The sequence below is a fragment of the Bos javanicus genome, chromosome 19 (genome assembly GCF_032452875.1).
Source record: "Bos javanicus breed banteng chromosome 19, ARS-OSU_banteng_1.0, whole genome shotgun sequence".
Lineage (NCBI taxonomy): Eukaryota > Metazoa > Chordata > Mammalia > Artiodactyla > Bovidae > Bos > Bos javanicus.
In genome coordinates, this window is record NC_083886.1 from 35728650 (window position 1) to 35743931 (window position 15282).

Genomic DNA, 15282 nt, shown 5'->3' on the forward strand with positions numbered 1-15282 from the left:
AATAACTGCCCCCAAAGTGTGAGAGTAGTGATGCTGCAACTCAGATCTGCCAGAGAGACACCGTACAGCGCTTCCTTTAAGTGAAAAGGTGAAAGTTCTCAACTTGATACGGAAAGAAAGAAGTCATATGCTGAGGTTGCTAAGATCTACGGTAAGAAAGACTCCTTTTTTTCAAAATTGAGGTATAGTTGATGTACAATATAAGTTTCAGAAGTACAACATAGTGATTCACAGTTTTTAAAGGTTATATTCTGCTTAGTCATTATAAAATATTGGTCATTTTCCTTGCACTGTACAATATATCCTTGTAGCTTATTTATTTTATATGTAGTAGTTTTGAACCTGTTAATCTCCTACCCATATCTTGCCCCTCCCCTTTTCCCTCTCCCCACTGGTAACCACTAATTTGTTCTCTGCATCTGTGAGTCTGTTTTAGTTACTGTTGTTATCGTCACTAGTTTTATTTTTTATTTTTTTTAATTTAATTTTATTTTTAAACTTTACAATATTGTATTGGTTTTGCCAAATATTGAAATGAATCCACCACAGGTATACATGTGTTCCCCATCCTGAACCCTCCACCCTCCTCCCTCCCCATACCATCCCTCTGGGTCGTCCCAGTGCACCAGCCCCAAGCATCCAGTATCGTGCATCGAACCTGGACTGGCAACTCGTTTCATACATGATATTATACATGTTTCAATGCCATTCTCCCAGATCTTCCCACCCTCTCCCTCTCCCACAGAGTCCATAAGACTGTTCTATACATCAGTGTCTCTTTTGCTGTCTCGTATACAGGGTTATTGTTACCATCTTTCTAAATTCCATATATATGCGTTAGTATACTGTATTGGTGTTTTTCTTTCTGGCTTACTTCACTCTGTATAATAGGCTCCAGTTTCATCCACCTCATTAGAACTGATTCAAATGTATTCTTTTTAATGGCTGAGTAATACTCCATTGTGTATATGTACCACAGCTTTCTTATCCACTCATCTGCTGATGGACATCTAGGTTGCTTCCATGTCCTGGCTATTATAAACACTGCTGCGATGAACATTGGGGTACACGTGTCTCTTTCCCTTCTGGTTTCCTCCGTGTGTATGCCCAGCAGTGGGATTGCTGGATCATAAGGCAGTTCTACTTCCAGTTTTTTAAGGAATCTCCACACTGTTCTCCATAGTGGCTGTACTAGTCTGCATTCCCACCAACAGTGTAAGAGGGTTCCCTTTTCTCCACACCCTCTCCAGCATTTATTGCTTGTAGACTTTTGGATTGCAGCCATTCTGACTGGCTAGTTTTATTTTTTAAAGCCCACATAATTGATGTCATACAATGTTTGTCTTTGTCTAACTTAATTCACTTTTCATGATACTCTCCAAGTCCATTCATGTTATTGCAAATGGCAAATTTTCATTCTTTTTGTGGCCTAGTGATATTCCACTGTGTATGTATACATCTTCATCCATTCCTCTGTCAGTGGGCATTTAGGTTGTTGGAGATTTTATTACTTTCCTGCTATTGACTTCTATTTTGGTTTCATTGTGATCAGAGAACACACTCTGATTTCATTTCTTTTAAATTTCTTGAAGTTTGTTTTACGGCCCAAGATGTGGTCCACCTTGGTATTTGTTCGCCATCACCTGAAAGCACGTGTAATCTCCTGTTCTGTTGTTAGGTGGCACGTCCTATAAATGTCAGTTGGATCGAGCCGGCTGAGGGTGGCTTTGGGTTCTTCAGTATCATCTCTGGTTTCTGCCTGAGGCTTGTTTCAAACTTTTGCTAGAGGAGAGTAGATTAACTTCCATCTGGGGGTAGTTTGGATTTACTACTCAGGTATGCTGGCTCCAGGGTGTCCACCCCATGCCCCCTGCCATCACTGGGGAAGATCCTCGGGCTGCTCAGAGTTTGAACATCTTTCCTTGTTAACTCTGGGGATTTGTCAGCTCACAATTCCCTGGCTGTTCTACCTCTTTGAAGAGTTTTTCTCTGTACATGCAAGTCACATACTTGGCAAACTCAAAGGAATTCCACACACAAAGCAATGCCTCATTCTTCCCAGCCCTGACTTCCACCCTCTCCAGCCGCCAAGGCCACCAGCCTCTGTGCCATCCCCTCATCAAGGATCGTCTCCACACACCCAACCAGGGCAGACCCTACTTTTCCCGGAGTGTCCAAACCCCCAACCCCTGATTGTTCAGTGTCTGCAAGGAGCTCTTTGATAGGTTTTGCCCAGTTCCTAGTTGTTTATCAAGGAAGGTTAAGTGTGATCTTTTCTACCGTATCATGCTTGGAGGAGGAAGTCTGTTTCATATTTTTAACATTCTGAGAATAATGCTTTTGCATGGCCACACAGGGAAGTGATGACAGTGGAGTTTTAAGTTCCTTTTTGTTTTAAGTGTTGCTAAATAGGGAGAAATAAAAAGTTACAGAGGCAGCCTGATGTCTAGGAGGAAACAGTGGGTGGAACTCCAGCATCCTGCCTGCTCTTCTGTCCTGCCTACCTCCCTTCCACCTCCTTTTGTCCAGAGAAATCAGACCTGTGAGTCTGATGTGACCCTCCTTGGGGCAGGCTTCCTTACCCGCCACAGGCAGGGTTAGTGGGTCTCTTTGCCAGCCCCTCTCCCACCTTGTACACCTCCCCCACCCTAGAGTTTCTCCCTCCTTCTCCTCCAACACCTGTGACACTTCACTCAGATGGTCAACACCACCTGGGAGTAGAGGAGCTGGTCTGGGAGAATGTGTAGGAGAATGAAGATCATAGATCATATCTGGAGAGCCCACAGCCTGGAGGAAAGGAGAGGAAGAGAGGAGTCCAAGGTGGACGTGGTGAAAAATCAGAGAGCTCGAACATCTTACTCAAGGCCACACGGCACATTGACCTTGTATGCTTCGATGTGCCTTTGCAGCAAAATCAAAGGCGTCCACTCTCACTGAGCTGTGTGGCCTCTCCTAATTGGCTAGCATCCACTCTGAGTAAGACGTCCTCCCCTGGAAGGTAGTATTTTGATCTACTTACATATGTGTACTCTTGTCACCCAATGTGAGCTGAGACTCTGGGTCCTTGTTTCACTATAGCATCAGGAAGAGCCAGCAGATTAGGCAGAGAGAATAAAGGTCGTAATTCTTGAGTTTCAAGTCATTTGGGAACTTCCTCACAGTGCACATGGTTTGAGAGAAAAGGGTTTAGTGGCAGAGAGGAGGCCTTGGGGTTACAAAGGCCTCCTCTCCTTGTGATTTAGAGTAGGGAATACACTGGTGAGCCAGATGATTTTCCATTCCACCGAGCCTCTAAAACAAGAGGACTTTCTCTGGGAAGAGGACTTTCTCTGGGCTGGAGAAAGAAGCAGTCTGGAGGGGAACAGACAGGCACACCAGGCTCCTGCGAAGGGTTCTGCCCCCCTCGGAGCTGTGGGGCAGGCCATGTGGGCAGTGGGTAAATGGAGACCCCAGATAGCTTTGGATGGCCTTGGAGCAGGGAGAGGCAAGACCCAGGGGTCTGAGTCTACCCACACAGCCACGGGGGCACCGAGGGGGTGGGCACAGGGGAGAGGGCACAGGGCATCACACAGCCCAAGAGGTAGGAGGGTACACAGCGTGATACACAGAGTAGTCCTTAGGGATCAAGGCCATGAATGCACTGTGGATGCCAATAATGTGTGTAGAAGCGGACACAGGCCCCTGGCCTAGTCCGTGCTGGGCACCATGTGACCCTTGAACACCGATGAAGCAGCAGTAGTGGACAAGGCTGTGGTTGACTGAGTTCCTGGAACTGCATGGCTTTCCTCTACTTGAATGCCACAGAGTGGGAGCATTCACGGCATTACGTGGCTGTCTGGATTTGTCCACGCAAAAGCAAAGAGGTGTTGGGAGTCTGGGTGCAGAAGAATCCTAAAGAAAACATCTTTTAGGTCTAGCTCTGGAAATCAGTTTACAGTCTCTGGAACTTAGTCAATATGGTGTTGTTATTGTTGTTGTTGTTCAGTTGCTAAGTTGCATCCAACTCTTTTTGACTCCATGCAGTGCAGCACACCAGGCTTCGCTGTCCTTCACTATCTCCCAGAGTTTGCCCAAATTCATATCCATTGCGTTGGTGATGCTTCAGTATCAGTCCTTCCAATAAATATTTAGGGTTGATTTCCTTCAGGACAAGTGTGGCTAAGTGAAAGCCGCTCTGTTGTGTCCAACTCTTTGCGACCCCATGGACTATACAGTCCATGGAATTCTCTAGGCCAGAATACTGGAGTGGGTAGCCTTTCTCTTCTCCAGGGAATCTTTCCAACCCAGGGCTTGAACCCAGGTCTCCCACAGTGCAGGCGGATTCTTCACCAGCTGAGCCACCAGGGGAGTTCCCCAAGGGGACTATCAGGTGAACTGGGACTACTGCCCCATTCAGTTCAGTTCAGCTCAGTCGCTCAGTCGTGTCTGACTCTGCGACCCCATGAATTGCAGCACGCCAGGCCTCCCTGTCCATCACCAACTCCCGGAGTTCACTCAGACTCACGTCCATTGAGTCAGTGATGCCATCCAGCCATCTCATCCTCTGTCGTCCCCTTCTCCTCCTGCTCCCAATCCCTCCCAGCATCAGAGTCTTTTCCAATGAGTCAACTCTTCGCATGAGGTGGCCAAAGTACTGGAGTTTCAGCTTTAGCATCATTCCTTCCAAAGAAATCCCAGGGCTGATCTCCTTCAGAATGGACTGGTTGGATCTCCTGCCCTTAAAACCAAGCTGGACTCTGTGGGGCTCCCAGGCATGGAGGTCTTTGTGTCCCCCATTTCTTGTAGGTAAGACTTCAGCCTCCCTGACCTTCCTGGAGTTCCAAAAGGCAGATTGGAACAGCTGCTAATTCAGGGAAGAGCAGCCAAGAAACAATCTAAGGCAAGATTAAAGGAACTCGAGAAGCTCATCAAGATGGGGAGACCCCCGGTCTTGTCTGGCCCCACCTTTGGCCCACTGCTATAAGCCCTCATCCAGTTCTCTAAAGTAGAGGCACACAGGCTTTTTGAGGAGAAGTGTGGTGTGCTTCCCTTTGCCTGGCAAGGCAATAAAGCTGTCATTTTTGACTTCATCCAAAACTCTGTCTCTGGGATTTGTTTCAGCGCTAGCATACAGAGAAGTTGGGCTTTCAGTAACATCCTCAGGACTTAAACAAACCTGTATTCTCCACTGTTTTTTATAAGCAGAATTGTTGCTGGCAAGGGGACTCCTTCCAGGGCCGAAGAGTGGGCTTTTGTTTAACACAAATGAATTGTCCAAATGGCAGGGTCATAGCCCATATTTTAAGAACTTGGTTATTAGAAGTTGGATACCTTGTTGGGCCTCAGGTATCAGAGTCTCTTGCATGGGTAATCAGCATTGGGTTTAACAGGCTCTGAACTGGGAGCAAATTAGTAGCTTTCCCAGGGACTTCAGCATCCCAGACAGTGGGGCCCACTTGAGAAATAATGTGGGCTGGAATGGAGACCTCCTCTGGCTGGGACTAAGGCAGGTTACCATGGCTGAGTGCTTTCTCTGTGAGGGTCTCCAGAGTGGAGTATCATTTGAAATAGAATGGTCCCTTTCCAGCAAGCAGCTTCATTCTTTCTGGAGCTATTAGTAATTGTCCTCCGCTCTTCCCCAGTAGCCTACTGGACACCTTCCAACATGGAGGGCTCATCTTTCGGTGTCACATCTTTCTGTCTTTTTATACAGTTTATGGGGTTCTCACGGCAAGAATACTAGAGTGGTTTGCCATTCCCTCCTCCAGTGGGCCATGGTTTGTCAGAACTCTCCACTATGACCCATCCGTCTTGGACGGCCCTGCATGGCATGGCTCATACCTTCATTGAGTTATGCAAGCCCCTTTGCTACAATAAGGCAGTGATCCATGAGGTGGGGGTGGCACTCAGGCATGAGAAGAAACTGATGTGCAGAGGTAAAATTCCTAACAAGCAGCTGCATGGGGTGGGGAAGAGGGGATTCTGAATCACTAGGTTCTGAATCTCATTCCTGAGAATTAGACTGGATTGTCCAGGGAAACCAGTCAGCACAGAGCAGCCTGCCCCCATACCTAATAGAAAATAATCTTCCTACCTGCCACATCAAGGGCTGCTGCAGCTCCTCTGGAGAATGACCAGGTGTCCTCTGGGAGCCAGGGAGGGTCCTGGGCCCTGTCAGTCTTCTGGAGCCCTGAGTCCCCTTCGGGACTGAGGGCAGTCCTGCTTCCAGTGATCCTTCTGTTTATATTTTGGACAGGTGGCCCTCTTCCCCGCGAGTGACATTCATCCTTCCGGTAGCCTTCCTGGCTGCACTTCACACACATCCCTTCTCCACAGGGCAGGGCTCCAATCCGGGCTTCCTGGACCCTGTCCTTCCCATGAGTTTTCACAAGGAAAGGTAGCCCTGAGGTGGTGCAGGCATGGAAGCTGCAGTTTATTTTTCTCCCTGATAGCCCACCAGGACTTTCCTGGTGGCTCAGACAGTAAAGAATCTGCCTGCAACACAGGAGACCTGAGTTCGATCCCTGGGTCTGGAAGATCCTCTGGAGAACGGAATGGCTACCCACTCAGTATTCTTGCCTGGAGAATTCCATGGACAGAGAAGCCTGATGGGCTACAGTCCATGGGGTCACAAAGAGTCAGACACACTTTTACTCTTCACTGATAGCCCAAAATGTAAGAAAGGAGTGTGCTGCCAAGGACTTTAGTGGGTGGGGCTCTTCAAGGGATTGTCACAGAGATAAGTCCTATAGGCAGTTTATTGGCCTGACCCCAGAGTTCCAAAGAATAGCAAGGAGAAATAAGAAAGCCTTCCTAAGTGATCAGTGCAAAGAAATAGAGGAAAACAATAGAGTGGGAAAGACTAGCGATCTCTTCAAGAAAATTAGAGATACCAAGGGAACATTTCATGCAAAGATGGACACAATAAAGGACAGAAATGGTATGGACCTAACAGAAGCAGAAGATATTAAGAAGAGGTGGCAAGAATACACAGAAGAACTATACAAAAAAGATCTTAATGATCCAGATAATCACAATGGTGTGATCATTCACCTAGAGCCAGACATCCTGGAGTATGAAGTCAAGTGGGCCTTAGGAAGCATCACTACTAATAAAGCTAGTGGAGGTGATGGAATTCCAGCTAAACTATTTCAAATCCTAAAAGATGATGCTGTGAAAGTGCTGCACTCAATATGCCAGCAAATTTGGAAAACTCAGCAGTGGTCACAGGACTGGAAAGGTCAGTTTTCATTCCGTCCCAAAGAAAGGCAATGCCAAAGAATGTTCAAACTACCATATAATTGCACTCATCTCACACGCTAGCAAAATAATGCTCAAAATTCTCCAAGCTAGGCTTCAACAGTACTTGAACAGAGAACTTCCAGATGTTCAAGCTGAATTTAGAAAAGGCAGCAGAACAAGAGATCAAATTGCCAATATCTGTTGGATCATTGAAAAAGCAAGAGAATTCCAGAAAAACATCTACTTTTGCTTCATTAACTACGCCAAAACCTTTCACTGTGTGGATCACAATAAACTGGAAAATTCTTCAAGAGATGAGAATACCAGACTACCTTACCTGTCTCCTGAGAAATCTGTATGCGGGTCAAGAAGCAACAGTTAGAACTGGACATGGAACAACGGACTGGTTCCAAATTGGGAAAGGAGTACATCAAGGCTGTATATTGTCACCTTCCTTATTTAACTTATATTCAGAGTACATCATGTGAAATGCTGGACTGGATGAAGCTCAAGGTGGAATCAGGATTGCAGGGAGAAATATCAATAACCTCAGATATGCAGATAACACCACCCTTATGGCAGAAAGCAAAGAGGAATTAAAGAGCCTCTTGACGAAAGTGAAAGAAGAGAATGAAAAAGCTAGCTTAAAACTCAACATTCAAAAAACTAAGATCATGGCATCTGGTTCCATCACTTCATGGCAGATAGATGGGAAACAATGGAAACAGTGACAGACTTTATTTTCTTGGGCTCTAAAATCACTGTGGATGGTGACTACAGCCATGAAATTAAAAGACGTTTGCTCCTTGGAAGAAAAGCTATGACAAACCTAGATATTATATTAAAAAGCAAAGACATTATTTTACCGAAAAAGGTCTGTATAGTTGAGGCTATGGTTTTTTTGGTAGTCATGTATGTGAAAGTTGGACCATAAAGACACTGATGAGCACTGAAAAGTTGATGCTTTTGAACTGTGGTGTTGAAGAAGACTTTTGAGAGTCCTTTGGATAATGAGGAGATCAAAACAGTCAGTCCTAAAGGAAATCAGTCTGAAATATTCATTGGAAGGACTGATGCTGAAGCTGAAACTCCAATACTTTGGCCACCTGATGCCAAGAACTGACTCATTGGAAAAGACCCTGATGCTGGGAGAAATTGAAAGCAGGAGGAGAAAGGGACGACAGAGGATGAGATGGTTAAATGGCATCACTGACTCTATGGACATGAGTTTGAGCAAGCTCTGGGAGCTGGTGATGGACAGGGAAGTGCTGTCCAGGACTGGTGTGCTGCAGTCCATGGTGTTGCAAAAAGTCGGACATGACTGAGTGACTGAACAAACTGATCAGGTTAGGGGATCAAGGCTGAAGAGGTGTCTAATTAAGCAGGGAAAACTGGGCTTGTAGCCATCAGACCATGAGAAAAGGTTTGTCTTGCAAAGACAACAGCGAGGGCCCTGTAAGCACCCAAAATCAGTTTGGTGAGCCTGAGGAGACCTCTGGGGTTAGTCAAGGGGAGGAACAAGAGCCAGAAAAAGTGACTAGAGTCCTAAGTCCTAAACCCTTCAGGGAGAGAGGGAGGAGACCTAGGCCCTGTGTCACTAAGCAGATTACCTTCATTTTCGGAGAAAGGAAAAGATAAACAAAGAGACTTCCCTGGTGGCTCAGACGGTAAAGTGTCTGCCTACAATGCGGGAGACCCGGGTTCTATCCCTGGGTCGAGAAGATCCCCTGAAGAAGGAAATGGCAACCCACTCCAATACTCTTGCCTGGAGAATCCCATGGATGAAGGAGCCTGGTGGGCTACAGTCCATGGGGTCCAAAAGAGTTGGACACGACTGAGCAACTTCACTTTCATTTTTCTAACAAACAGAGCTGCAGGGTAGAGCAGAAGCCAGAAAGTGGTAACAAGACAAAGTCAAAGTCCTCCTTGGGAGGTTGTCCTTGTGCTATTGAGGATGGGCACTTCTTTACATGAGCAGGACAGAGGTAACCCCCACCCGCTGGGAAAGCTGGCAGGGAGGTGCAAGGACCAGTAGACAGGCTAAGAAACCAGCAGGGGATGAGAGAAGGAGGGTATGAGAGAAATCCAGGGCAAAGAGAGAAGGTGCCCATCCAGGATGCTTCCTCAGCCAGAGATTCACAGGCCCCCTGAGGAGGGTGCTTGATCACTTCCTCTGCTCAGGTGTTGATGAAGTCTGAGACCCTCACATGTAACCAGGGGTGCAATGAGGCTGTGAGCCCTGAGAGGCACTCAGAGAGGGCTGGGCCACAGATGTAGTGGGAGACTCCCATGGTCTCCTTATTTGGGCCCCCGATGAAGTTCTGACTTTCTGGAACTGGGCCAAGACTAAGAACGAGGAGGGAGGGGGAATCAGACTTGAGGACCCACGAGGGGAAACTAACCCAGTCAGGTTGCCAGTTGCCACAGTCTTAATTTGGAAGTCCAAGTGGTGGACTCTGTGGATCTTCTCAGGTCCAAAGAAATGGAGTAATGGGGAGAATGACAAACATGAAGAGAAAAGCCTTGGGCTTGGTGGGCTCCTTTGGGGCCAGAGAGCTGGTCTCCACTAGATCTCCCAGGCAGCATTAGCTGCCACCTAAGGGCTACTCAAATCTTCAGGACTAAGTCCCAGCCGTCCTCTGCAGTGGGCAGCCACAGCCTAGTAGATGGGTCCACTTTATGCCCTTTGATGTCCCTTTTGTGGTTGCCACAAAAGATGTTGCAGGAGAAGGGTGGGGAGGAGTGAACAAGGTCTCTAGCAGGTCACCAAATGAGGGTCCTTGGCTTCACACAGGAAAGAATTTAAGAGTAAAGTGGTTGGAGAAGGGGCAGGGATTTCTAGGAACTGGGCCACTGCCCACTTTTTGCCCTCTTAGGGTCAGCCTCAAAACTGTTATGCTGCCTGTGTGTGTGTCATTTAGATGCTAACGCATTACATTGAGCACAGACTGAGGCTCAGAGTCTGCTGGAAGTCGACTCTTTCACTGTCTTGGGCCTGATTGGTTCCAATCAGCTTTTGTTGTCGGAGAAGGCAATGGCACCCCACTCCAGTACTCTTGCCTGGAAAATCCTACGGATGGACGAGCCTGGTGGGCTGCAGTCCATGGGGTCGCGAAGAGTCAGACATGACTGAGCGACTTCCCTTTAACTTTTCACTTTCACGCATTGGAGAAGGAAATGGCAACCCACTCCAGTGTTCTTGCCTGGAGAATCTCAGGGACGGGGGAGCCTGGTGGGCTGCTGTCTATGGGGTCGCACAGAGTCAGACACGACTGAAGCGAGTTAGCAGCAGCAGCAGCTTTTGTTGTATCCTCAAAGTCTGTTGTTGTTCAGTTGCTAAGTCATGTCCGACTCTGTGACCCAATGAACTGCTTTAATGGTTGTGCCTTCTCCTTCCTACCTGTCTCAAGAGGAATAACAACCTTGTCCTATCTTTATCACAGGAAGTAGTTCTGCATCTTAAAAGGAGGTTCTTACCCAGTGACAGACACTTGGAGATATGGCTGCTGGATCCTTCACATTTCTGTTTCAAAGTGATGGCTCCCAGGTTCTTGACAAAGACATTCCTGGGTCATAAACTTGACAAAAGGCCTATCTAATCTTCAAAAGGATTTATATATGTTTAAAAGAGATGTTGTTAATATCTATCTATAGCATCATTGGCTCAATGGACATGAATTTGAGCAGACTCTGGAGGATAGTGAAGAGCAGGGGATCCTGGTATGCGGCAGTCCATGGGGTCACAAAGAGCTGGGCATGACTTAGAGACTGAATAGCAACAACAGACATTACCAAACCAAGCCTGCATCTGTTCACCTGATGCACAGCAAAGTCAACCTACTGGCACCAAGTGGTACTGAAGGAAAATACAGCGTTTGCTGCAGGACCAAGTTTACTGCAGCTCATGTGCAAAAGACTCAACTCCCCAGTGGCTTTTGGGAAGGCTTTCAAAGACAACATTAGGGGTGAGGGTTCAAGGGTATGTGATCAGCTCGTGATCATTCTTCTTAGTTGGTGGTGGTAACAGGGTGGCGTTTTGGGAATCTCGGTTATCAATTTTTTGGCTTTAACCAGTGTAGGGTCTACATGTTGGTGGTCAGTGTGCTGTTAACTTCTTCCACCTTGTGGGGGGTTTCAGTATCTGCACAACAGCTCGAGGATATGGCTCAGGATTTTATATAGAGCCCTTGAAAAGGAACTGAAGGTTCTTGACTTTCTTATGGATCCTTACTGTCTCACTGTCTTTCCCTGGACTTTTCTGAATCAATTTTGAATCCATTCACTGGCACATTTTAGCCACATTTGTTACAATATTTTGGAAATTGCTTGACATTGTAAGAGGTAAAGTGTTGTGGGTACACTGAGTACTGAAAAATCCAGAGCTGTTAAAGAAAAAAATATTCAATGACACAGTAAGACAGATCTTATTCGGTGGTGGTGGTGGGGGGTGTCGGGGTGCATGATTTCAATTGGTGTAGGGACCACTGGCATGGAACCTTGCAGTTTGGGAGAGAGGTTATGCTCAACTCTGAATACAGCAAGGGCAGTGGGAATTTATATAGCAAGGAGCAGCATGAGGTGGGTGGATGGAAAATTATTAAGGGAAACATCAGGGGAAAGGGAATTCTGGCCGAGCTGACTGGGCCTGGGTGGTCAGACATCACCAAGGCTGGTAGAATATGAGGAATCAAATCAGATATGGAGAAGTGGGGGCGGGCTGTTCTGTTTAAACTGACTTAGCAGGATTCTTGCTGAAATCTGACAACACAGAGACAAAAAGGAAAGTCCAAAAGTCAGCCTTCCTTCAGTTAGAGAATCTTCGTCAGCTTGTTCCCTATATTGTGCAGGCCCTTGGTTTTATTATTCTTAACAATGGTTTAATGTTAAAATGTTAACATATTAACAAACTCCAGGAGATAGTGAAGAACAGGGAAGCCTGCCAGGCCTGCTGCAGTTCAAGAGGTGGCAGAAAGTCGGACATGACTTGGCGACTGAATAACAACAACGGTTTTTATTTATTGAGCCCTTGCTGTGTGTCAGACACAAAGTCAAGTGTTTTAGATACATCTACAAAACCTCTCCACAGCCCTGTCAGGAAGATATAGTTATCTCCAACTCAAAGATGAGAATATGAAACTCAAAAAGCGAAGTGACTGGTCTAGGGTTCCATATGTGCAGACTAATAGTGTTGGAGTTGGAACCCCGCTTTGTCCTATTTAAATGTCCACTGTGGTAACCTGTAAGTAGGACAATGCAGAAGACAGATATAAGCAACAGAATTCACCTCTAAACCTCTTGTCTTCCGGGAAACCCCCAGCCCCTGGCCTGCAGCCCCAGAGGATGGCACCATGACCCCTGGCCCAGGTGAGCAAAGACACACTCCGCTGTACTGGGCGAGGCCCGACCCCGCGGTAGCCAATAGCGCGGGCTCCTTTGGGGGCGGAGCTCTCCCGTTTCCGCGTCCTGATTGGGCTACTCGGGGGCTCTCCAGGATGCGCGCTCTGATTGGGTGTCTCTGGGGCGGGGCCGGGGCGGGGCGGGGCGGGGCGCGCCAGATTTGGGAGCTGGTCTTGAGCGTGGATCACGTGGAGCTAGCGCGCGGGTCCCAACTCAGGTGGTGTTGGCAGCAGCCGGGAGCTTGGTGTTTCTGGCTGTGCTTCTTCCCCCGCGGCTCCGAGAAGCGGGATCGGGTGAGTGTGGAGCGCCTTGCTGGCGCCTGGGGTAAGGGGCCGGGGAGCGCGGCCCCAGGTCAAGACCCGTGCGGTTGGGTTGACCGCACCTCGAAGGCTCGGTGCAGGTGCCGGCGGCCGCCTTCCTTGTGGAACTCTAGATTTCAGTGCAGCGCGTCACCTCGTCCCAATATCTTGCCGGCGCTGCTGTATCCAGGTGCTTCCTGTAGCCCATTTTGCAGACGGGGAAGGGGAGGCTCAAAGAGGGGGCCCGACGAAGCCCACGCGGTCCCACTGCACTTGCGGCCGCCCTGGGGTGGTGGTGGGCGAGCCTGGCCTCCCCACCCCCCACCCCTCACTCCGGCCTAGGAGACAAGCGCTGCCCTGTGGGGTTCACGGCCCAGGTCCCTGAGCGTCGAGGTCCAGGAAGTTAAGCGACCTTTGATCAACTGAGGCAAGCACAAACGCGATTAGAGCTGGCAGACTGGAAACACCAGTTCACGTTCTTATGGGCTCATAATCTTTTTACTTGCCGGAACGGGCAGTGGAAGTGGGCGATTATGGTTTTGTTTAGCACAGAGTCAGGGAAAAGAGTTCAGATTCCTTCTGTCACTATTATATGCCACCTAGCTTCTGAGCCTGTTTGCTCCTTTGTAAAGTAGGGCACACACACAGACAATAATTTCCTCAGGACCAACAAGGGGCTGATCCCATTGTGTGACAAAGACCCAGGAAAGATCTGGGGGTATGGGAAGGATGGTAACCCTGGGAAGTGAATTCACTTACTCGGATTGTTTCCCTGGGCTTGAGGTGATGATCATGGACAGTGTCACAGGTAAGTGACATTTCTCCAACAGAAACACCAACAGCATGACACAGTGACAGCTGCAGTAGGTTGTGTTTCCCGGGGTGCTTAGAGGTAGTAAAGATGGCCCTAAGGTACCCAAGTCTCTTTAATAATAATAGTAGCTGCTCTCTCTCTCTCTTTTTTTAAATCTCTTGACCACACCACATGGCATGTGGGATCTTAGTTCCCCAACGAGGGATGGAACTCATGGCCCCTGCAGTGGAAGCATGGAGTCTTAACCACTGGACCACTGGTGATGTCCTGTAGCTGCTGATTGTTGAGTAGTCACTCTGCCTGGTCCTGTCTGAATGCTCTGTGTTGTATACCTTATTTAACTCCAACCAGCTCAGGACTGTTGTCATCCCTGTGTCATGCACAAGGAGACTGAGAAACAGGTGTCCGCAGCACATTAGGAAGTGGAGAGCGGGACTCAAACTCTGCAGGCTGGCTCTGCAGTGAGTTCAGCACAGCTCCCTTGGATGTGGCCTTCACTGATGGGAAGTGGGGCATGGCGGGGGTCCGACCCATGGAATGTCCACTGCTCTCACGAAATGAACCTTGATCTTCTCCAGTCGGGTTTCTCTTGTTGTTAGTTTCAGACAGGTATTTCTCAAACAGGTACACTGGAAAACAACATGAGACCTAGGTCCTTGAGCACAGTTTGAAACCTGTGAGCTCTATTCTGCCAAGGTGAGGATCTTATCTCATCCCTGCACTGGACTTTAGGCCCTCGAATCTCATCTCCTCGTCTCTGTTGTGTTCCTTATTTCTGATCCTTGACAACTGAAACCTCTTCCCATTTTCGGGCCTTTGGACTGGTGTTTGCTCTTGCCCCATGTCTCATAAGCTTGGCTCCTTTCCACTGTTCCGATCTCAGCTCAGGCGCTTTCCATGGCAGGTCTAAACAAGCCCTCTGACTGTTTATTGCCCTCTAACAGTCATCACCAGAGAAAGCGATGGCACCCCACTCCAGTACTCTTGCCTGGAAAATCCCATGGATGGAGGAGCCTGGTGGGCTACAGTCCATGGGATCGCTACGAGTCGGACACGACTGAAGTGACTTAGCAGCAGCAGCAACAGTCATCACTCCCTGATGTTATCTCTTGTGAACTTATTTACTTTTTTATATCCTGCTTCTCATAATGGCAGGGCCTCTGTCTTGTTGACCTCTGTATTCTGAGGTCCTAACTCAGTGCCTGGGACACAGGTGTCACTTAATAAATATTTGTTAAAGGAACGAATGAATCCATTGTAGGTTAATGATAGTGAAGTAAAGCTCCTAAATATCAAAAGCTTATTTCTCATTAAATGTAGAATTACTATATGACCTGGAAATTCCACTTCTGGGTATAACCCAAAAAAACTGACAGTAGGGACTGGATATTTGTGCGCCTGTGTTCACTGCAGCGTTCCTTGCAATAGCCAGGAGGTGGGAGCAGCCCAGGCATCAGATGGATGGGTGGATGGATAAACAAGCAGTCTCTCTGAACAGTGGACTATTATCCAGCCTTTAAAAGGAAGGAAACTGACACCTGCGCCACACAG

At 47.8% G+C, this 15282-nt stretch overlaps 1 protein-coding gene across 2 annotated transcripts in view; it reads left to right on the plus strand.

Moving 5' to 3' along the window:
* Positions 1 to 15282, plus strand: part of SHMT1 (serine hydroxymethyltransferase 1) — a 27476-nt gene continuing 12194 nt past the window's right edge. Inside the window, exon 1 of one of the 2 annotated variants that reach the window (XM_061391247.1) lies at positions 1 to 151. The gene's annotated coding sequence lies outside the window, so the exon portion shown is untranslated. Of the gene's footprint in view, positions 152 to 12765; positions 12912 to 15282 lie in introns of those variants that run through there. The other variant, XM_061391246.1, reaches the window with a different exon arrangement.